At 37.7% G+C, this 23705-nt stretch overlaps 1 protein-coding gene across 5 annotated transcripts in view; it reads left to right on the forward strand.

The window, feature by feature from the left end:
* mbd6 (methyl-CpG binding domain protein 6) overlaps positions 1 to 23705 on the forward strand; it is a 192972-nt gene that overhangs the window by 166452 nt on the left and 2815 nt on the right. The window contains exon 10 of one of the 5 annotated variants that reach the window (XR_007262541.1): positions 22406 to 22694. The exons of the other annotated variants lie outside the window; for them this stretch is intronic. The gene's annotated coding sequence lies outside the window, so the exon portion shown is untranslated. The remainder of the gene's footprint in view (positions 1 to 22405; positions 22695 to 23705) is intronic. 5 annotated transcript variants of the gene reach the window in all.

The raw sequence follows: 23705 nt of genomic DNA on the forward strand, positions 1-23705 counted from the left end.
AAACCAACTTTCTTTTCTGTGGTGTTCTATTAATTCTTGATCCCATAACCCTTCAAGTTAATTTCCTTCAAATGCCCTTCCAGTTTCCTTTTTCAGGTCTTTGATTGCCCATGACGGTGGTGAAGTGGAAGTAGTGTGTTCAGGTCATTATCATGTATTACATTAAATCATTCTTCCTCTCAGTCCCCCTGCATTTCCTGCCCAGAATCGTAAATCTGTGTTTGTTGGTCCTACTACCATAATTTAAAGGGAGAACACTTGTCTACCTTATTTAAGCCTGTCATAATCATATATAGCTAACACTTTAAATTTTTCTCTGTATTCCTCAAAAACATAAGTAGCAATTTTGTGGACTTGAACAGATGCAATCACTAAATTTGGCTTATCAAGTAACTTTAAAAACGTTTTATGTAATATTTTTATTAACTTAGGCTTTTTAATATACTGTTATGTTCCAAAATGTGAAGTTGAAATTGTCTGTTGAATGTGTTACTTTCAGATTACATTTAGACTTGCGCAATTGAAATTGATGTACTGCATTTCAACTCTAGCACAGTTAATTCTGCATTAAACATATAAACTTATTTCATTTTACAGCTTTATAGCAAAAATGTTAACAGTTCGAGCATTAGAGATTTCTAACATTGCTTATGGGTAGTATAAATACAGTATTTACGTTTTGTTCTTCACCGGTTTAAGAATGTAATTAAGATCACAATGGCCAAGAATTATGAATAATATTGTTAATTTTATAACTTTGTTTATGCAGGCCTCTACTCAATATACTTTGCATATTGCTAAATGTAAAATCTTCTATGAACCAATGGATTTGAGCACCATTATAGAACATACTTTTGTTCAAAAAAACAATTTTGCATTCGAAAAATATTTGCTGATATTTCAAATTGTCTATTTCAGCCTCTGCTACATAACCTGTCTGCATGCCTGGTTTATTCCTGATGTACTGCTAAAATCGTTTCACATGCCTTTGGTACCTAGAGACTTGACGATTTAAACTCTCACCTGCCTGGTATTCCATGCTATACCTAAATTGACCTGATTCCTCGTAATTCTCACCCAATCTGATTCACCTCTAACCCATGAGCTTACTGATTTAAATTGGTTCTCCCTTAAGTATGACCTCAATTTCAAAGCAGGCATCATTTTTTTTCCCAAATCCATAACTTCACCCCCTCCCGACCTTGGGATCTTCTCAGCTCCGTATACTTTAGAAGTATCTGCTTTCCACTACTTTGAGCCTCTGAGGATCCCTGATTTTAATCACTCCATCATTTGAAACCGTAGCTTCAGTTGATAAGGCCAAAAGCTGTGGAATTCCCTCCTTAAACTGACAACTTTGACCAAGTGTTTTGTGTTATCTTTCCTAATACTTCCTTATCTGGCTTTGTGTCACTCTGTTAACTTTCCTGCAAAGTGTTTTGGGGCATTTAATGCATCTAAAGGGGCTTTACATGTAAGTTGTTGATGCTTGAGTGGAAACCTGGTGCAATTAATCTATTCCACAACTGGTAACACATAAATAACTGAAAATGATTTTAAAAACACTCAGAGATAGTTAGAACTACCGAAGCTGGAGTCAGAGATAACAGTGTGGAGCTGGAGGAAAACAGTAGGCCAGGCAGCAACAGAGGAGCAGGAAAGTTGACGTTCCAGATTGGGACGTTTCTGAAGAAGGGCCCTGACCTGAAACGTCAATATTCCTGCTCCTCTGATGCTGCCTGGCCTGCTGTGTCCCTCCAGCTCCACACTGTGTTATCTTTAAAAACACTTGTGTTAGTTTCGTTGTCATGCAATAGCTGGTTGTTTTTAAAACATGCCGTTTTGTATCCTTACACTTTCTCAATCAAAAAATTGATATTAAAAGCCTCCTCAAAAATGCACAAATAGGTGCAACTGACAGAAACTACAGTGATGATATATTTGATTGTGGGTTGGACTAGCCAAGAACAATGATTTTAAATTAGCTAAAGCAATGGAAACTGTACTTGCCTGCATTAAAAATAAGAATGCACAAATGTGAAATGAAATACAGAAAATATTGAAAAGAAACAACAAATCACCCAGCATCTACAAAGAATAGCAACAGGTTCATAAACTGTTTGAAGGGCTATACATTTGAAAAGTTGTCCTCCTTCCAGAAGAAGCAGGTTTACTTGCTGTTTTTTTTTTTGAAGCTGTAATACATCATGCTTTGATTTCATTGAATCAATCATTAATCTCAAGTGTTAAAATTATGGCTGTATAAAGAAAAATGCACTTTGTTCTGAATTTCAAACTTTTAAGATCAGCAACAAACCTAGCAGGAGAACGCTGAAATATTCCTTCAAACTTAATCATAACTGACTCGATAATGGTGCCCTTATATTTCTAAACAAAAAAGAATCTGCTTCCTGGATGATTTATTTCACCTGATTCAATATAAAAGTTCCAAAACTCTGCTTTCAATTTTTGAAAGGTCTTGATCCTAGCATAGTACCTCTTACCAAATTGGTTTATACACTTATCAGGATTCAACTATTTTGGTCTTCAGATATTGTTGTACAAACCTTCTGTTTCCTCAAATGATCGTCGGCAATGATTAACTGATTGTTGACAAGTTAAATGCAGTTATGCAGATATTAACTGTATGATTGTGTGTCATTTGGAGAGAAAACTCGGGCCATAAACAGAGAATTTTCCTCCTTAAGTCATGCCTGTTGAGCAAAAAGTTAAAATGTGTACTAATTACAGTGAATGTTGACAGTATATTGCTGCTAAAGGACTGAAGTCGATATGCTGTTCTGACCCCCAAACCCCTCACAATAGCAGGTTGGTTAAGTGGTTTGCAATTGTTTTGTGTCTTCACACTCTGACCTTGAAAATAATTGATGTGATGAAAGGATTTGTAAGCTGACTAACAGTCTGATGGACCAAGGCATGAACTTTCCTCTGTGACAGTTAACCATCTTCATGCTGCCTGACTGATTTTTGGACCTTAGCAACATCAGAGATTTTGGGATTCTTAGCCTCTCCCTCGCCTGAGGCATGATGACCTTCCAGTTAAACCACCACTCATCATCTCTCTTGAATGAGAGAGCAGCCCTCTGGTAGGGCTGCAGTGACTTTATCTTTTACCATGTGATAAGGAAGGTACTAAGCACAGTCTGAACAATTCTTGAAATTGAACAGTTTTCCATTAAATTCAGAAATTGATCTTTGCCAAAACAGATTTTAAATATCCTTTTCAACAACATTTACACAGTTACATTATGCATCTGCATTATGTATTCGGGTCTGGTTGCAGTATTTCCATAAAGATTTCCACATCCTAAAACTAAGCCAGTGCAAACCTGTCCCCATGGCCTTGTCCCCTGATCTCTTGCACTGCATAATTCACTTTTGGTTCAGATATGAAAAGTAAAGAAATTATGGACCATTCATATAGCAGTTATCTTCCTTCCACCCAAACAGCCTGCACTGTCCTACCTCTTACAGTTTCTTCTGAATGTTCTACATGCTTATCTCTATAAAACCAGCACCATTCTCCTTGATCGTTTCTGTCTCATCTCCAGATCACCCAACGTCTTCTCCTTGGCTCCATGTTTACTACTTTTCACCAATGTCCAACCTTTGATCTGATATAAATTTCCTTCAAAAGAACTGCCATGGCTTTCTTGTCAAAAGAAAACTTCACTAATTTTATTATGGCCTTGTATCCAACCTATTAATATTTCAAATACTTGAATGCATTGTTACAATCTAAATATACATTCACCTTTTCCATCAGCTGCTTTTTAAATCCTCTAATGGCTCCAGTCTCTGGTACTGAAACATTCCTAATGTCAAATTGTTCGAGTACAATTACAACAGTATTATCTGCTAAACACTCAGTGTCTCCTGATCAGTTCATATAAGGTAGAACCAGTCCAATCGGGCCAAATACAGTTAAGGTCAGAGTGATTGCCCTTGACATTAAGGTAGGATTTGTCGTTTCATGAGGCCGTAGCAAAATTGAAGTTGATGAGAGTCCAGACAGATTCTCCATTGGCTGAAACCATACCCAGCACAAAGAAACATGGTTATAAGGATGGGAGCCAGTTTTTTCAGCTTTGAGACATTTCTGTAGAAGTTCCTTGGCCACCTCATAAAGATCTTCGTTCGCAGTGTTCAGTTACTTTCCCAATCTTTCAGATAAGAAAGCAATCCATGACCACAGGAAGGTCTAGGCTTGAACTATTATGTAGCAAGTAACATTGTATGCCACACAAGTAGCTAGCAATGAGCATCCACAGCAAGCATTGAGCCCACTTGCCTTTGACACTGAATAATGTTGTCATCATTGAATCCTTCACTATCAACATCCTGGGGAGGTTATAATTAACCAGAAAGTTAATTGAACCACCACATGAGAAGTCTTTAATTCATTTACGGGTTGAGGGCACTGATGTCTAGGCCACAATTTATTACACATCCCCCAATTGGCCAGAGGACAGTTAAGAGTCAACCACACTACTGTGATCTGAATTCACTTGTAGGCCAGACTAGGTAAGGATGGCACTTTCCTTCAAGGATTTTAGTGAATCAGATGGGTGTTTACAACAATTGACAATAGATTCATAGTCATCATTAAACTCATAGTTCCAGATTCTTATTTAATTCAAATTTCACCATCTGCCGTGGCAGGATTCAAATCCAAGTCCATAGAACATTACCTGGGTCTCTGGATTAACAGTGCAGCAATAATAGCACTGGGCCATCACCTCCCCTGACTACAAGAATGAGGTAGAGGTTGTGTATTCTACAGCAAATAACGCAGTTGACTCCAGAATGTTTTCCACAAACTACAAGGCACAATTCTGAAATATGATTGATTACATGTGGCCTTCCCAGATGAGTGCAACTTCAGAATTAGAATTCTGCACCATCCAACCTAAAGCAACCTGCTTTGGCAACATTCAGGTTGCCACCTTAATCATTCTGTGGAACGTAACTGCAGTATAAAAGTTGGAACAATAAGCATACACCATGGCTCCATTGCTAGTACATCCCAATTCCATGTCTTCTACCATGGTAGAAGAGCAAGATTACTAGACACATTGAGAGGTTTATGATCATCAGGAAGAAGCTGCCCAGTTTATGTTGAGTGCTTTTGAAGCTGTGTTAATCCAGGACAATTGAGCTATCATACTTCTGACTTGTGCCTTGTAGATAGTGGAAAGCCTTTTGCAGGGCAGAGGGTGAGGCATTTCTAAGTCCTATATCATCCTGATTTACAGGTATATTGTGGCATCTTCATCATTGCTGGGTCAAAATTCTGAAATTCACTGCCAAACAAGGCAGAAGCAGACAAATAAGGAAACTGCCAATAAGTTTGTGACTCATAAGTTTGAGGTGCTGCTGAAGTATATTCAGACTCAGTCTGCTTTTATTGACATGTAAATAGTTTGATTCTTTACCGGTAATCCTTTCATTGAAAGTTACTATTCATTCCTCTACATGAACCACAGATTTCATAACAATAATTTTTGGCATCTGCCTCTTCAAAATACATCTTATTTTTAATCAATTTGTTCAGATATGCTATGACACACCCATAGAGCAGATGGGACTTGAACCTGGGACAAATGGTCCAGAGGTTAGGATGCTACCACATATAAAGAACCCTTCTTCTCCATCCTAAACTGTGCTGTACAAATGCATCTCTTCAATTCATCTACATGTGGCTTTTAGGAATGTTCTCTCAGCATTATTTTGCTTTCATTTGTGACACCTTTGATTTTGTTCAGTTCCTATAAGCAAAATTTGAATTTCAGTGAAAAACTAATTCAGAGAATGAGTCTTTTAGTTTTAATATTGAACCTGATTCCAACTTACAAGACTTGCAACAAGCCAGAACCCTCCCCAGTATACTTGCAGTATCTGTTGACAAATTGATTAAGAAAAGGTGGGAATGGGTCATTCTTCTCTCAACACCATTACTTCCATGAATACCTACCGTTGTGCATTTATGTTCGCTGGTTGTTAAGGCCAGTCGTGTCCATTTGTAGAATTAGAAACTTATCTACATATCCATGTTGGTGTAAGAGGCCTGCCAGAGATGCACCATTGTCAAAACAATTGAACAAGTTCTTTTTAAAGGGAAAAAAATACAAGACCAAATTTCACTTTGTTTTAAGAAGTGAAAAAAAGTGACACTCATGATTAAGGGAGGTGCTTGAGGAAACTGGCATTGAGGTAAGAGCAGTTTTGGAATGGAGCGTGCTACTGAGTTCTTTTTCTAAACCAAACTCTTAATCATGTCCTACTATGTGATCTCCCTGGAGGCAAGTTACTGCTTGAGAAGTGAATAATGTTGAAGATGACTTGAAAGAAAATCGCAAGAAATATATTCAACTATTTTTCTGGTAACTTCGTTTTTAAGATTTTGTGCTTGATGTCCTTTCTGTGATTTCCTATTTTTGGTATATTTTTCTGGCAATGAGCATGACAGTTTTTTAACATCATATCATTTGTTTGTCACTGTCCAAAGATGAACCAAATGGCCGCTTTGCATGCTGTAAATCTTTGTTTCATACCACCTGAATTCTGTACCCAGAGTCACCAAGTACCTGTATACAGAATTTTGAACGTGTTCCAGTCACACTTGGAATATAATATCTTTCTCTATATATTATCCTTATAAACAGATCAGTTTTTCTAGGGAAGATATCGAAGCCTAATTCCAATTATTTCCTAGTATTTGTTTTGGTCCTTCTGACCTGCATGGGCCAGAATCAATGTTAAAATCAAAAGCTGCAGAAGGAGATGCAAAATGTGACCAGTAATTGATAATACTGGTTTTGCAACAAACCAAATACAATATAAATCAAAATAAATGTTGCAAATGACTTTTTCTCTGGAGTATTTCTTTTTGGGATCATGGCTTTTATGTTGTGTAGCTCGTAAATCTGCTGAAGTCATGGAATGGTACTTGGCATTATGAAATGCTTTGTTGAGATTGACTATGATTACTTCAAAGAAAAGGTGAACATGAAGGGAAATGTATAAATATAGGAAATAATATTTAATATTCTTCCTGCCTCAGTTCCAACTGATCTTCCAACTGAAATTCCTGATCAAATTGCACAACAATGCAAATCATTTAGCAATGGGGATTTTTGTCTTGGAACGTTAGTAGAATGTCAAAATGGGCTATGCTGCAGCAAATACTGCAAATTATATTCTTAGTCAAAGCTGATATACCACTCTCAGACATGGCAACATCCATCCTTGAGTACCTGGTACCAAAGGCATTATGTTTTCCCCATAGCCATTGATGAAAGTAAAGGCTATGAAGGCAAGTTAGTAGACAATTTTGTTGTGCAAGGCATTGAGCAGCTCCGTATGACTGAGGATCTACTGAATGCAATGTTTCTTCATTCTTTTACAAGCAGATTTGATATTACACCTAAATTGAAAAAAGTGGAAAAGTCTAACCAGTATAATCAGTTTTTGTACCAAGTATGAGGTGGGGGGAGAAAAGATCAGGAGCAGGACGTTTGATGAATACCATTACTTCGGGATTAGCAGGCAACAGTAACATGGTCATTGCATTATATCTTTCAACAAGAAAAAGAAGTGGAGTTTTGTACAGGCCACAATGTCATATTTTTTTTTCCAAATTTACATGCAAAAACGCAGTTTAACTTTCTTTGAAGAACTGAAAAATAGGGTAAACTTTGAAATTAGGTTATGAACTATATGCGCAGGTACTTGGATTTCTGTAAGTATATAGTGCGAATAGAATCCATAGTTCTATCTTTATTGCAGGCTTGACTGCCCTGTTTCATGGCAGAAATGTTCTTATACTGAATTTCTACTTTCGGAAAATGTTACAATTTTTGAAACAGAGTTGCAACTGATGTGAATGGTGGTATTTGGAGGTGGAGCAAGATTGTGCTTTTCCATAATTTGAAAATGGCTTCAATGTTTGTCCAAACTGATATACAACAACTGTGTACAGTTATTGGCAAATTTTAGATGAAAGATTTGATAAAAGATAAACAATCAGCATAAGTGGGACATTTTTAAATTGGCAGGCTATGAATAATGAAGTACTGCCGTAATCAATGCTTCCACAGCTTTATTCACTCTACTCTGCTTCTTCTAAGTCACTGATGTAAAGTATGTATATTCATTGACTATACAAAGCCAATTGGAAATGTTTGCTGTGAGGAGCATATAGGCTGCAAAAAGAGACCGCTTAAGTTACTCCTTATGTACTCACTGTGACCAAGTTCAGCTCTAACTCCATTTACAAATTTGTTGATGTCACCACTGTAGCGGGTTGGATCTCAAACAACAAGACAGAGTGTAGAAGAGGGATAGACAGTGGCATGGTGTAAAGCCAGCAATCCCTCCCTCAATGTCAGCAAAACAAAGGAGCTGGTCATCGACTTTGGGAACTGGAGTAGAGGACACACCCCTGTCTGTATCAATGGTGCTGAGATGGAGGTCGTCGAGAGCTTCAGATTCCTAGGAGTTAATGTCACCACCAGTCTATCCTGGTCCATCCACATTGAAGCTACAGTTAAGAAAGCAGGCTACGGAAATTTGGCATGTCCACAATGACTCTTGCGAATTTTTCATAGATGCACCATAGAAACCATCCTATCCAATGAATCACAGCATGGTATGGCAATTGCCCTGCCCAAGACCACAAGAAATTGTGGAGTGGTAAACGCAGCCCAGTCCATCACGAAAACCAGCCTTCCTTCAATTTTCTCCAGCTACACTTCCCACTGCCTTGGGAAAGCAGCCAACATAATCAAGACCCCTCCCACCTCAGTTATACACTCTTCCACCCTCTTCCATTGGGCAGAGTATGCAAAAGTTTGAAAACATATCAACAGATTTAACAACAGCTTCTTCCCTACTGTTTTCAGACTTATGAACGGACCTGTCACATATTAAGAGTTGATCTTTCTCTGCACCTTCTCTGTAGCTGTTACACTGTATTCTGCACTCTGTTCTGCTACCCTGATGTACTCATGTAAGGTATGATTTGTCTGGTTAGCATGCAGAACAATACTTCTCACAGTATGTTGGTACACTGGCACGGGGGAAGCAGTCCCGGAGCAGTGGCCAACTTGGGGAAGCAGTCCTTGGTGGAGACTGATGCGGAGGAAGCATCCTGGAACTTACCATGGAGCAGCTGACAGCCAGAATGGAACGGACCGCAGGCTTGGAGCTGAGCGGGGATAGTTGTTGAACTGGGATCTGGCGTTGGCAGTCAGACCACATGGAGAAGCCCCTGCACTGTGCTGCTGCAATGTAATGTTTATTTGGAATTTTTTTATCTGACTGTGTAATGTCAATCCTTTGACTATGTCTTATTTCTAACGTATTCTTTAAACGCTGTAAAGAAATGCAGCTACTTTTCTTTTTATTCCTCTTTTGTATCTAAGATTTGTACCGAGGTACTCGTACCTAAAATGGCGCCATAAGAGGCGACATTGTAAAACTTTCCACTGTACTCCTGTACTCCTGTACGTCTGTACTGGAGTAGACATGACAATAATAAATCAAATCCAATCAAAAGTGAGTGGGCAACCAGAAGACAGATGGAATGTAATGTGACAAGGTATGAGGTTATTCACTTGTCATAAGAACAGAAAAGCAATGTCTTCGAAAAGCTACAAAACCTGTAAATGTTGATCTGCAGAGGGACTTTTTGCAATTGTATAAGATGCACAAAGTAAACAGAGCAGGCAGTTAGGAAGGCAAATGCATGCTGGTGTTTCTTGCAAAAGGATTGGAGTACATGAATAAGGAAACAATTGAACAAAGTTTTGATGTGAGCACAACTGGAATATTTTGTGAAGCTCTGGTCTCCATATTTAAAGAACTTTTATTCAAAGCAGAGGAGGTTCACTAGATTGATCCCTGAGATGCGATAAGAGGGTTGTATTGTGTTGAGAGCTGAGTAAATTCGCCTATCTTCTCGAGTTAATAACAAGTGAGGGGTGACCTTATTGAAATATCCAAGACTTTTAATGGACTTTACATGGTGCACACTAAAAGGCTGTTTCCCCAATCAAATGGGCACAATTTCAGGAACAATTTCAAAAACGGGGCCAATCATTTAAGATTGTAAGATTGGGAGAAATGTCTCCACTTAACGGGTTGTGAATTTTCTAATTCTGTGCACGAGCAGGTAATGGATGTTCCATTGTTGAGTCTGTTTAAGGAATGAGATTATCAGATCTCTGGCCCTTCAGGGGGAGCAGGTGGGAAAGGGAAGCCCAAGATAAGCCATGAATTGTGAAGCAGATTCCCTCGGCTGAATGATCTGTTTTCTCCCATCACATTTTTGTGTTATTGAATTGCCATTCCCAGAATGATTCTGAACATGGAAAAGTTAATGGAAGATAGCCCATTTTATATAAGTCAATAAAGTACTGCTTAATCTAATTAATCAGCATTGGTGATAACTCATGAAAGTAGCAGACTGCTTTCATAAGTGCCAAAAGTAGCCTTATCTTAAATAAAATCTTTCTTGAATGTTTTCTTCTTTGTATTAGTTTGTCTTAAATATATACAAAGTGACTCCTTAAGGCACTTAAGATTTATGCAGCTCCTCAATAAAGAATGCATCTGAGAAATTTCATCATGGGAAAATTTTTCAAAGTACAGCCAAAATTTTGGTGAACTAATGATATTCTCAGAATGCTTAGAGATGGTGTCATAAGTAATGATTCAGTTCAGTACAAAAATTCACATCTGTTGCTGTGCTTTGAGGATTGATCGTACAGTTGAATCCATTTCAAGTGTGAAAATGACATTGCAGATTTTAGAAAAAACTAGAAGGCATGCAATGATACTATGCCACTTAGTCAGCCCTACTTTAGTAGTAAAAGCAGCACTGATAATATTGTAAAGATGTCGGCTTCTGGTGATCCATGAAAAACACTGCAGTATTAAAAATAACTTACTTCCAGTAGTTTGATCTTTAAAAGATGCCAAATCATTTGAAAGCAAATCACAGCAAGATGCAACCTCCACTCTACTTCTGCAGGTAACTCTGAAGATGTAATAATTGTCAGTTATTTTGAGATTGAATATGAAGATGAAAGTACTTTGTCTTTTGTAATTTTGTTCAAGATGTTGTATGCATAAGCTTTTTATTTAGAATGTAACCTTAACAGTAAATAAATTCAACATATAATTTGCGGTTTACTTATATTTGTATAACCCAGTATAAATCAAATAGTACGTACATGGCGAGTTATTTCTCCCCATCCCCATTATTTCTCCTCAAATTGTTTCAAAAGTATACATGGGTTCAATAAAGCTTGTATCCATCTTGGAAAAGCAAACTACCAAATTTGATAATTAATGATGCTCCAATACTGCAAGAGATACATAATCAAATCTAGTTTTCATTATAAATTTTCAGTCAAATTCCCAAGGAAACATAAAGTGTCATGATACATGGTTTTTTTTTTCAAGAGATTCCTTTAACTGTCAGTTTTTGTTCAACAACCAGAGGACACACTTGGATTGCATCTGGTTTCAAGTTCTGAGCTCATACTGTTGTATACTGTCGCACTGCTCATTTTACTTTGCTTTGGTCCTGAAACCATTATGAAGTACTGCTACATATACACTACATCTAACTCTTTCTAGCATAATATCAGACAGCCTGAGACCAAAGAATACATCATTAGGGTAAAAGTTCGGCACAACATCATGGGCCGAAGGGCCTGTACTGTGCTGTACTGTTCTATGTTCTATCTCTGAAAGTGGCATAAGCTCCTAGGAGTTGGATCAATTTCATTGGAGTTTAGCCTATTAAATAATTGTAGTTGAAATAAAATCATCTTCACTCTGTCAAATCTATAATTAAATATGACCAGTTTATAAAGCAAAAGCAAGTTGAATCTACAAAACCTTTCAAATGTGGGACTAACTGGCAGTTTCCATGAAGTTGCTCGCAGGATAAGGGGACAAATGGAATTTGTGCCATAGTAAGATTGTGCTCATATGATGTTTGGATGTTCATTCCTGGGAAGATGCGGAAGACACCAGATGTGTCATTGGCATCTGCTTTCCTAGGCTACTAACAAGTTATTAAGCAATCAAAACTTGCAGTGACGTGCAGAAAAAAAATTATCATTATTTTTATCATGTGAGAGCAATGCATTTGAGTTTTGGTTGTCATCATACTGAGTTTATATTGGAATTTACGCCATTCTCAAGTTTAGGAGTGCTTTACTGTGCATATGATCAGTGTTTTCTCGGACTTGGGAGAGTACTCACTGCAAGCACTAAAAGAGAACACCGCTTTAATTGTTTTGGGCATGGATTTGTTGAATGAATTAAGAAACAAATCAATGAGCAGCAGGTAGCTGAGGAAAAAGGTATATTTTAGCATATCAATCCAGAAAGTAATCTATTGCAGCAACTAAATTAAATTATTTCAGGAGTTTTGAATCCACCACTTTGCCTAAAAATCCACTTTGTGTGAATTGTTTGAAGGAAATATTCCTGACAGTACTTTAATGTGTTTCTTCCAAATATACAGCTCCTTAATTTATCCTATTAATACCAATTTGAAGAAGTCAAGTAACTTATCCTAAACCACCTGGGTTCCCAGTGCTTGTCTTTCTTCAAGTGAAAGATCGCATTTCTCCAGTTATTTACCATGCAATATTTCGTACTATGATGCTAGAGATTAATTTTGACTTTTTTATGTATACCCTCATGTTTAATTGTATTTTATTGGTTAGACTGGGCAATCTGTGCTCTGGCAACACTATAGAATTGAACCTTGACTTCCTTCAACTTGATCTATATTTCAAACGTTACTCAATATTCCATTTCCTTTGATTGTTACTTAACAATCAAACATACTTAGTGCCAAATCCATTAATACTCTGTTCCTAAATGTGTATTGCTCTTTGTTTAACACTGTACCTGGAGGACAAATGTTATCCAATTTTTTTTTTTGTCCAACGATATTTGCACTGATCTGTAAAGTTTGAAATATCACTTCTGCACGCAGTTTCATCAACTCCTTGCATTCTTCAAGAATGCTGTCAGTATTGATACAGTTCTATTTATTATTTTATGTAGACGATATGTAATTACAGGTAATCATGATTTTAAACTCATCAATGCTTAAGGCAGTGTAATAACACTGCCATAAACTTTCTAAAATTAAGTTAGAGGTATTTTCTAGCCTTTTTTAAAAAATATAACAAAATTGGTAAAATAAAAAGGTCTCTGGCCAGTTACATGTTTTGGAAAATCAAGGCTATCACATTATGATCTTTTTTAAATCAGTCCTCAAGACTCATCATTTGGAAGTGCAAGTTTGGTCAAAAGCCCATACGTATCATCTATCATTGTAAGCAGGTTACCTGATGGTTCAGTGAGCAAGATAACTGTGATGCTGTGCCAGGCTACATGGATCACAGTAGCGACAAGTTTGATTTATGATGCGATTTAATCTGAGTGGGAGTTCACAGCTGGCTCCTCGTGGAAAAGGAATCCGCTCAGGTCATTGGCCCCCTGCTGGAATTCAGTGGATATGTTTGCGCAACATGGACTATGGCAACATTTGCCATAGAATCAGACAGAATGTCTGACAAGGCTGATCTTGACATTGAGAGTATCTTGCTCCTACTTTTTTTAAAAAAGATATTTTCTAATCAATCTGTTAAGAGATGTTATCATGCATCTCTGGGGGAGGTGGACCTGATGCCAGAACTCCTCGCTCAGAAGTAGGGACACTACCACTGCACTGCAAGAGCCCTACAATTCAATGTCAGTTCTGGAATTAAGCTCACCTGTTATGGATTTCTCATCAAATAATTCTTGTCGATTGCAGTTCAGGCTCACTTTATGGACGGTAGGCTTTGAAAGAAGAAGGTATGAAACAAAAACAGGATGGAGGAAGCTAATTAAAATGAATTCTGAATAGTTTACTTCTGTAACTCTTGTCGTTCTTTTCTTGAAAAATCTGCAATGCTGGATTTAAATCAGATAACTAGCCTGATTACTAAACATCCATCTTTCACTTTATTGGGGGATGGATCCATGAGAGAGTTTCCCATTAAGCATAGATTTCCAAAGGAAACTGTTAATTTAAAGTGTTAATTTCTTGGTGAGCAAAATGTGCGAATGATTGTATCATTTTTCTAATTTTATTTCTGGTCATAACCAATTATTAATTTTCACAGTTGATAAACCTAATACATACCTGCGTTTTTATATTTAATTATCTGACCATATCTAAACACCAAGATGATTTTTTAAAATGGACTTAATTATCTATGTAGTACTAAATGCTATAAATAAGGCAAGTGCATAATATTGCTTTGAGAGCCAGGTCAAGAGGACAAGGGGATGCACGTTTAAATTAGAGAATTGGGAGGTATAGTCTTTTCTCAAATATTTAGAATAATAGATTAAGTATTATAAACTATAGTCATGGCATCTGGCAGAAGTTCAAAGTGTGGTCAATGTTGAGCTGGGTGAGTTTCAGTCAAATTCAATTGATGGGATTGGTGACCTTGACTTATTTTCATGTCCTTATACACTGGAGATTCTGGTTATCTTGTCAATTTAAGCTTTTCCTACTATAGCATTTAAAATTCTAACACCATTTTACAAATACCTGGGCTTATCCTTTCCAAGTCTTCTCAAGGCTCCTTTCACCCACCACACAACTTAGTATAGTGTGAACATCAAATTTGATGTTGGTCTGAGTCATGTTATTATCTCACAGTATGTAGTATACCTTAAGAGACAACCAAGTGATATCGTCACTCATGTGACTGGGGGGATAAAGGTCTCAGACTCTGTGTTAATCAATATAATTGAAGTGTGATGCACTGATGAAAGCGTTGTACTGTGTATAACCAGATACTTAATATAAATCCAGTCTCAGAAGAGTCTTTGATGGTAATATATGTCTTACCTGGAGCTGTAATAAAAATCTGCAAAATCTTTCAGGAGCACATTATCCACATCTTGTTCTTAAGTTTACAGGAGTTAAGATAAGCATTTTTGCATCAGCTACAACTACCCTGCTCAGAGGCAAAGTCCATACTATGATGGCAGGTCTTGGTTAGCAGTACTGGTCACTTATGAAAGTGTCCAATTCCTACTGGCATTCTTGGAAACCTCATTGGAGATCAGCTAGGATATAAAATCATCTGGAGAACTGACATCAACAATCTCTACATGTAAGGATCTGTAAATTGAACAACTGGAATGCTTAAAATCTATGTCCTGTTTAGCTACAATTTTTTTTTTGAAAAGTGAACTGACAAGGATCAATCAAAGATGACTTACAGCATCAATATGTAGCTCTTTTATATTAAATACAGCTTTAAAACACAACAAAGTAGTTTTCTAAAGTAACCGCGCTTACCTGTGAATAGACACAACGTTCTGTTTCTTTAAATAGGGAGACAATGTGAAGGGAAGCCCCCTGTGATGGTGTTATTCCTACTTAGTGTGACCACAATCTAATGACAGAAACTTGCTACTACTGGCTTGTATTCTTAAAGGCATGGTTCCTAAAGTAACTAAGGCCCAGTATGAGCAGCAACAAGAAAAATAATGAAACAACAGAAACAAATAAAGAAAGAAAAGCAAAGCAAGTAAAAGAAAGAAAGAAACAAAACCTACTGCTTAAAAACAAAATCAAAGGTCTTCACTAGAAAACAGAAGGTGAGCACTTAATTATGGATGAGGCAGTATATTATGCTTCTGCTGAATCACAGACATTCAAGCAACAAATGCAGCTTTATTTTATAGATCACATGATCAGTGATCCCACGAAGAAATCTTTGAAAGTCTTGCTTGCCATTGGCAAGGAGGAGCTCAGCATAATTAATGCATTGGTCTTTCCGTGAGTGATCTGAACAATCCAAAAATAAATCTGGAGGGAACTCAAAGACCAACTCAAGATTTAACAGATTCTGACTCCTGTCATGCAAAGGGCGTGAGTGCCTCATCTCAGGAGAAGCGTTCTTGGCAAAGCTCATCGAATTAGTAATTGCCTCTACACTGATTAAAGCCTTCAGAAAAGATCTTCTGGGCAACAAAAAGGGTCTTATCATTGACATGTTACTTGAAGATAGATGCAAGCATGAAACCGTTGTGGTAGGCCAACAACAGTTGCTGCGACTAGAAACATGCACCAAACTAAACTAACAAGATATGTAGCAAATGCAGCTTGACATACTGACCCAAAAACACTGCAGCTTTTTGCACCTACTGAGCATATGATTCCAAGGAACATTGGGCACACGTGCAAGAAATCTGTTTCCAAAGCCCAAGCCACATCCAAGAACAAAACACAGGCTGACCAACAAGATAGGACAACCCGACAATATTGGTAGCAACGAACATAAGAATGATGTTTTTGTGTTTGTATATAATAAAGTACATAGTAAACCCAGCAAAAACCAAATTCTGAAGATGATTAAAACTCTCATATTGTTGACCTCACACTCTATATGTTATAAATTCTTGACCAACCATTGACATCCTGTGTCCTGAAAAGGTACATTGGCAAATGCTAAAAACTAAAATCAACACAGGAGCTAATATCAGCATCATAAAAGACATACCTCAGCAAGTGGCCCTCTATGGTACAACCTATGAGACTGTCTCAGTATCCAATGCATTACAGATTCCATGCATTGGCAGGATCATGCTGCAGTCTTAACACAAGCTTACCATGGCTTCTACCTGATAGATACCATCAGTCCAGCAGAGGCTTGAGTTCAAATAGACATAGATCTCAGTGTAATCATAATTCATAAGATTCATCCACACTTACTGTGGTAGAAGAGAACCCATGTGATGAAAATAAAACCAGTTGGAAGTTGACGACATTGACCATGTTGATATGTTACACTTTGACCTGAGCTGATCTGAACAGTTCCAATCTGCGATTACTGAAGATGAGCAATTATAGGAGTTGCAAAAGACTATTATCGACAAATAACCTGACAGCATTCAGGAAGTACTTGAGAACATTTGTTAATTCTGGCCACGACATGTACTAATACCAAAAGTACTCCTTGAACATATAGTCAAATTTTAAATTGGGGAGATGTGTATTGAGCACACAAGAAAACCAGTACAGCCAGGGATGAAGCAAGTTATTTGATGACTCAAATGCATGTGAGCATGCCAAAAATATCCTAACCCCGGAAGCAAAAGGAGCCTCTACATCCCCATGATGTTCTGTCCACACCTTGGACAAAAATAGCAACAGATGTATTCAAAGAGCATGGGGAAGTTTAAGTCCTTGATGATGTAATGACAAATTACTTCTCCAAACTTGCCATTGTCTTATAGTATAACAACACCATGAGCTCAACCATCCCTGATGTGATGACCACAATCTTCAGTTCATTTGGTGTCCTGGAATGGAGTATGTCTGACAACAGACTGCAGTTTACTGACAAACCATTTCACATGTACCAAGTGGCAATGATCCACATCACACTGTCACCCCACGATCCTCGCTTAGTCTAGCAGAATGTATGGTATGGGCTATCAAATTAATAATTATCAAATGTCAAGCAACAAAGTAAGATTGTCTTGCATTTTCATGCAACACCGATGGAGACCATCCCTGGCACAACTTTGCTCAGAATATGTGTGAATGGTTTTGCCCAGTAATCAATTATCTAATCGTTCTGAGACCTGGGCGTTTTTCTTCAAAGACAAAGGAGAAAAAAAAAAGAAGTACACGAACAATTAGCAACTGGAGAACCACCACAACTGCATACTGGGCAGGAAGTCCGATATACAAATACTTGAATGTCAGTAAATGTTTTCTCAAATATGCAACCAGCCTGAAATGTATTAAGTTATTACATTTCATGGCACTATATTGTGAAGGAACAAAAGCCAGCTCAGACCAATGTTCAACTTGCCAATCATGCATGAACAGAATGAGGAAGAAAACTGTGTGATGATGTTGAGTGATAATAAGCAGGAGTAACCAAGCAGAACACATACCTTTTTTGCTGGGTAAATAATCAAGATGAGTTGTCAAACCTGCAAAGTATTACATTAATGTTTGAAATGTTAAACTCTTTTACCTGTTTGTATAGTTTATCAAATTGGTGTGTACAGCCATGTTATATCTGTTTGAGATGTTTAAATATTTGAGAATAAAAGGGTTTTTATGTTACATTTTGTGGTCGTGTGCAGTATACCTTTGAGATATGCTCATGATATTGTCACTGTATCATAGCATGCAACCCATAGGGTATAAGGATCTCAGACTCCGTTTAACTGAAGCCAGTGAAGCATGACATGCTCTTGAAGCATAATTTTGAGACTGAATAACTTAATATTAACCCAGACACTGAAGTACCTCTGACTGCATATATCAGGAGTCCTAATAAACATCCACTAAATCTACATTATAAGCAGAAATGTTTATCCTTTACGGGATAACTTTGTGAATAAGCAAAGTATATAAATGATAATTAAGTGGCATTTCTGTTTTTACAGCATGGGAAGAGGCCCTTTGGACCATCTTGTCCATGCTAATCATCAAACACATCTGTTCTAATCCTATTTTCAACAGTTGGCCCTTATGTACTGTGTATTTCAAGTGTTAATCTAAATAGTTCTCATGCCTTGTAGATTCCTTCTTGTCTATATCACCCTTTTAGTTAGTTTGAGATGCTAACATCCCTCTGAATGAAAAGATTTTTCCTCAAATCTCCTCTACACCGCTTGCTCTTTGCTTTAAAACTGTGCCCCCTGGTTATTGACCCCTTTACTAACAGGATTTTTTTTCCTATTTACCTTAACTGCCTCCCACAGAAGTTTGTACACCTCAATCAGATCAACCCCAGCATCTATGGGGAGAAGGCAGAGTTAACATTGAGTTTTTAAAGAGTTACCAAACTTGGAATGTTAACTCTGCTTTCTCCCCATAGGTACTGCCAGACCTACTGAGTTGCACCAGCAATTTGTTTTCGTTCCAGATCTCCAGCATCTGCAGTTCTTTGTTTTATTATCCCAGCATAGCTAAATGGCTGCAACCCCAGGCAATAGGATCTCTTCTGCACCCTTTCTCATGCAATCTCATTCTTATTTAGCTCCCATAATTTGAATTAACTAACAATAAAATAACAATTTAGTGTTGGCAAAATTAATCTCCATTTGATTTGAGGATGATCTCATTTAGTGGAGCATTCAAATGATGTTTAAAGGTCATGCGGAAAAGTTGGAGTCATTCTTACAGACATAGTGGTGGTATTCCACTAAGCAAGTCACCCAGTGTGCATTTGATCCCACCACTGTAGAGGACATCACGCTATGGAATTCTGACAAGGGAGGGGGTGTGTGTGTTTTTTAATGACATTATTCTGGAAGTGGCAGAAATGATCCTCTGCCATTGCTTACACCCTGGCAGAATGCCACCACCAAACACATCCCCTTCTATCCCTTCTCACTGTTCCATCTGTGATAGCCTAGTCCATTCATCGAATCCCAACAACGACCCTCCAAAGAGCATCCCATCTAGACTCATCCCCCTACCCTTTCCATGTAGCCCTGCATTTCCCATGGCTAACACACCTAACCTATACATCCCTGAACACTATGGGTAATTTAGCATAGCCAATCCACCTAGCCTGTACTGTTGGAGAAAACTGGAACACCTGGCGGAAACCCACGCAGACAGGGGGAAGAATGTGCAGACTCCTCACAGACAGTCGCCCAAGGGTGAAATCGAACCCAGGTCCCCGGTGCTGTGAGGCAGCCGTGCTAGCTACTGTACCACCTGTCACTTCCTCTGACACTTCATCAGCCCACCTTACCTTCCCAAGCAATCTCAAAATGTGTAACACTTTCCCTTTTACCCCTTCTCACTCTCCAAGGTCCCAAACACACTTTCCAAGTGAAACATTGCTCTAGCACTCACAATGCCTTTACTTGGCAAGATCAAATGCAGACTGGATGACCACATCGCAGAACACCTCCACTCCAGCTGTAAATGGGGCCAGCATGGTGGCTCAGTGGTTAGCACTACTGCTTCACAGCACCAGGGACATAAATTCGATTCCAACCTTGGGTGACTGTCTGTGTGGCGTTTGTACGTGTTCCCCGTGTTTGTATGGGTTTCCTTTCAAAGGCCAAAGATATGCAGGCTATGTAATTTAACCCCAGTAAACGCAGGGTAACTCAGATGCTGTTCAGAGGGTCAGTGCAAATCTGATGGGCTGAATGGCCTCTGTCTGAATTGTAGGGATTATAGGAATTATCCTGACCTTCCTGTTGCTTGCCATTTCCGTGTACCATCTTGACCTTGTGCTAATATTGGCTGTCCTGGGTTTGCTGCAGTATTCCAGTGAAGGCCAATGCAAGCTGGTGGGACAACACATCACTTTATGCTGTGGTACTTTACAACCTTCGACACTCATCATTGAGTTTGACAACTTCAGAGTATGAAACTGTCCTCCATTTTTATGTCTCCACCCCTTCCCAAATCTTGTGTAGGGGTTTGCTGTCAGCAAAGCCCAACTAGTTTGACTATTCACACCTATCATGAAACACTTATTTTGCATTAAGATCACTCCTTTACTACTATTGTCACTGCCTTTGTTTTTTGCATTAGGCAGGCTCACTGTTTGTATCACTTGCTCCTCCTCCCACTTTTAAAAACGATCATTGTCCAGTCCTCTTCAGTCCAGAAGAGGAGTAATTAGACTTGAAACATTGACTCTGTCTCCGTGTATGCTGCCAGATCTGTTGAGTTTCTCCGGTACATTATATACATCTCAGATCTCCGTGTGCAATATTTTACTTTGAACTTTATGATGGATTTCACAGTCACCTGTGTGAAAATTAAAACCTCCTAAGATATTATGTTCGTTATGATGTCCTTTAGTTTATAAATATTTTTTTAAAAAAGCAAAATTCAACTGAGATACATTTTGGCAGGTCTTTGGCATTTCCCATCCATGTATCCTTTTAATGAGATAAATGTCTAAGTCAAAATCATATTTAAGTATCAGAAGTTAAATTCTTTGAGTTTTCAATGCAAATTTCTGCTGAATTCAATGACGATCTCAATTCTAATAAATCTTGAGATTATAATAGCAAGCTGCTTTTAATTAACAAATGACTCTCCCAAAAAAATTGAGATTTTCGGAGTCCAGTTTTGTTCCCTGACGACTTTGTCATGTACTTCCATCCAGTGTGATTCTTGCACAGACTTTGAAAAGGGTTCAAAATGGCCAATTGGATTAATGGAGAGTAATTTTTACAAAAAAATAGTTGAATAAACTGATTTGTAAAAGCTTTAAAATGTAATACAAACATAAATAAGAGGAGCAGAAAATGTCTGTTTTCCAACTTTATCTCTCTACAAGTGGCATATTTGGAACAGTTGTAGAATGGGGTATACCACAACGGTTACTGCGTGTATTTAGCTGGTTGTGCTGTGTCAGCTATCTGCAAAAGTAACTCTGTCCACTCTCTTCCCTTTCTTAGTAGGATATAATGTCTGTAAATGAACGTCATTAGTATACTGTGACTTGAGAAAGCACTGACATATTAATGGGAACATTGCCCAATTTATTTGGAGCGTTGCCCAGTAACAATGTGAAATTCTTATTAATTTTTACCTTTTGAATATCTACTTGATATAGTTCAGGTGAGTTTAATCTATTTTTGCCGTGTTCAGGAAAGGCAACACTGGAAATTTGCTGTGTAAATAAAGATCAAAGACTAATATGCCAGGCAACACAAAAAAAAGTTTAACAGATTGAACTTGACATACTTGAAATCAACTGAGCTTTTATAACTATTCAGTTCAATTTTGTCATTAATCCTCTTTCCATGGATTATTGCATCTTAAATCATCAATCTTCTTTCTGGTTTCTACTTTTTTAAAGTTTCAATTGTATTGCCAGAAAGTAAGTGTCATTTTATTAAATTACTTTGCCCCATTTTTGATGCAGTTAATGATGTTTCTACATTAAAATCTGGAAGTAGTCAACCAACTTTCCAGTTAATTTAGATGCTGTTCTGAACAATTGTTCTCCGGTCCTATACCGACCTCTTCTTTTGCCTTGTGTATTTTATATCTATGGGATGATAGGTTTATAAGTCATGCATTGGTAATATGAAGCTTTTTCCATCAGTAGCAGCCTTTCCATATAGCAGGGTTTGAAACATTTCATGGTATCAGGAGCTGGCTAAGATGTACTGACTGACAAATTGTTGAAACTGAGAAAGCAGCAAGTTGTGATCCTAGAAATGGCTGTGTACTAACAGTGTACACACACACACAAATAGTTTGCGATCCTGAAACGGGTTTCCTGAATTGTAGTTGAATTTCAACTTACTGCGTTCTCTGCTTCTTCAGGTTGTGAGCCTGACCTGAATCGAGCTGCCTACCTTGAGAAAAAAAGACCCTGCTCCTGAGACGCTTTCCTGTAGCTGAACTGAAATGAACGCTTTTAAGAAGTATATTTAAGAGATTCAGTGTGCAGACAGAGATTAAGTGCATTATGACCCTGACAACGATTACCATTGATTTGTGAAGCACAATCCGCTGTTCCTTCTGGGCTAAACGATGAAAGATTAGCACTTGGATTTTCACTATGTGAAAGCAGTATTGTCATAATGGGAGTGTTATTCCATTCAGTTACATGGTAAGTGAATTGGAACATTGGAAATGTTTCAGTATAAATGGAGAATACCACAGCTACTGGCATGAAACATTATACAGTGAGTGCGATTAAGAAAAACAAAGTAAAAAAAATGTGCTGTATCTAGCCCATAAACTGGAAGCATTGCATCACCCAGGCGGCTGTGGAATATGCTATTTATACAGTAAAAAGTTTTGAGAAATGTTTTGAGTTGAAATTTTAAAGCACATACTTAGCTTCCATAGTTGGGAATCTAGCATGTGTTATTAATAGTATGTTGCTGATGTTCTTCATTCATTTTGATCCATAACATCTCAATGTCATGAGCTTTACTCAATGATGATCATATTCAAGATTGAGAAGTAAGATCCACAGTACCAAATGAAAAACGATTCTTAGAATAATAAGGCAATTGCATACATTTTGCACTATATTGACAGTTGGGCCTTAACCTATATATAAGGAACAGCTTTTCTTGTTTTTGGTTGGTACTTGCTTTCTGTATTGTTTAGCTGTTGAAATATGATCAAGATAATTCAGATGATTCCAGCAATATTCAAAACAATTGCTTTATGACATAATTGAAATTTCAGTGTTTTGAAGATTGTAGAGGTGAACTAAGAAGCTGAAGTAGGCCATTTGGTCCTTTGACTTTGCTCCACCATTCAATATGTTCATGACTGATCTGGTTGTAGTTTCAACTCCACATTCCTGTCTGTCCCACAATCCTTAATTCTGAAAATCTAATTCTGCCTTGAATAAACTTGATGATCAAGCCTCCACTACTTTCTACAGGAAATGAATTCGACGTACTAACAGCTCTGAAAGACAAAACACTCATCTCTTATTCTTACGCTGCGTCATCTCTACTTCTTCCAATTCACTCGAGTATGTATCTGATATTTTGTTCATACTGCTTCCAGAGTAAAACCACGAAACTCCAGAAAACATGATAAAACAACATAAAGCCCTGCATATGAAACTTCAAAACAAAAAGGAACCCCGCCTTAATCA

Source organism: Rhincodon typus, chromosome 7, assembly GCF_021869965.1.
Source record: "Rhincodon typus isolate 14 chromosome 7, sRhiTyp1.1, whole genome shotgun sequence".
In the NCBI taxonomy this organism is placed as follows: Eukaryota; Metazoa; Chordata; class Chondrichthyes; order Orectolobiformes; family Rhincodontidae; genus Rhincodon; species Rhincodon typus.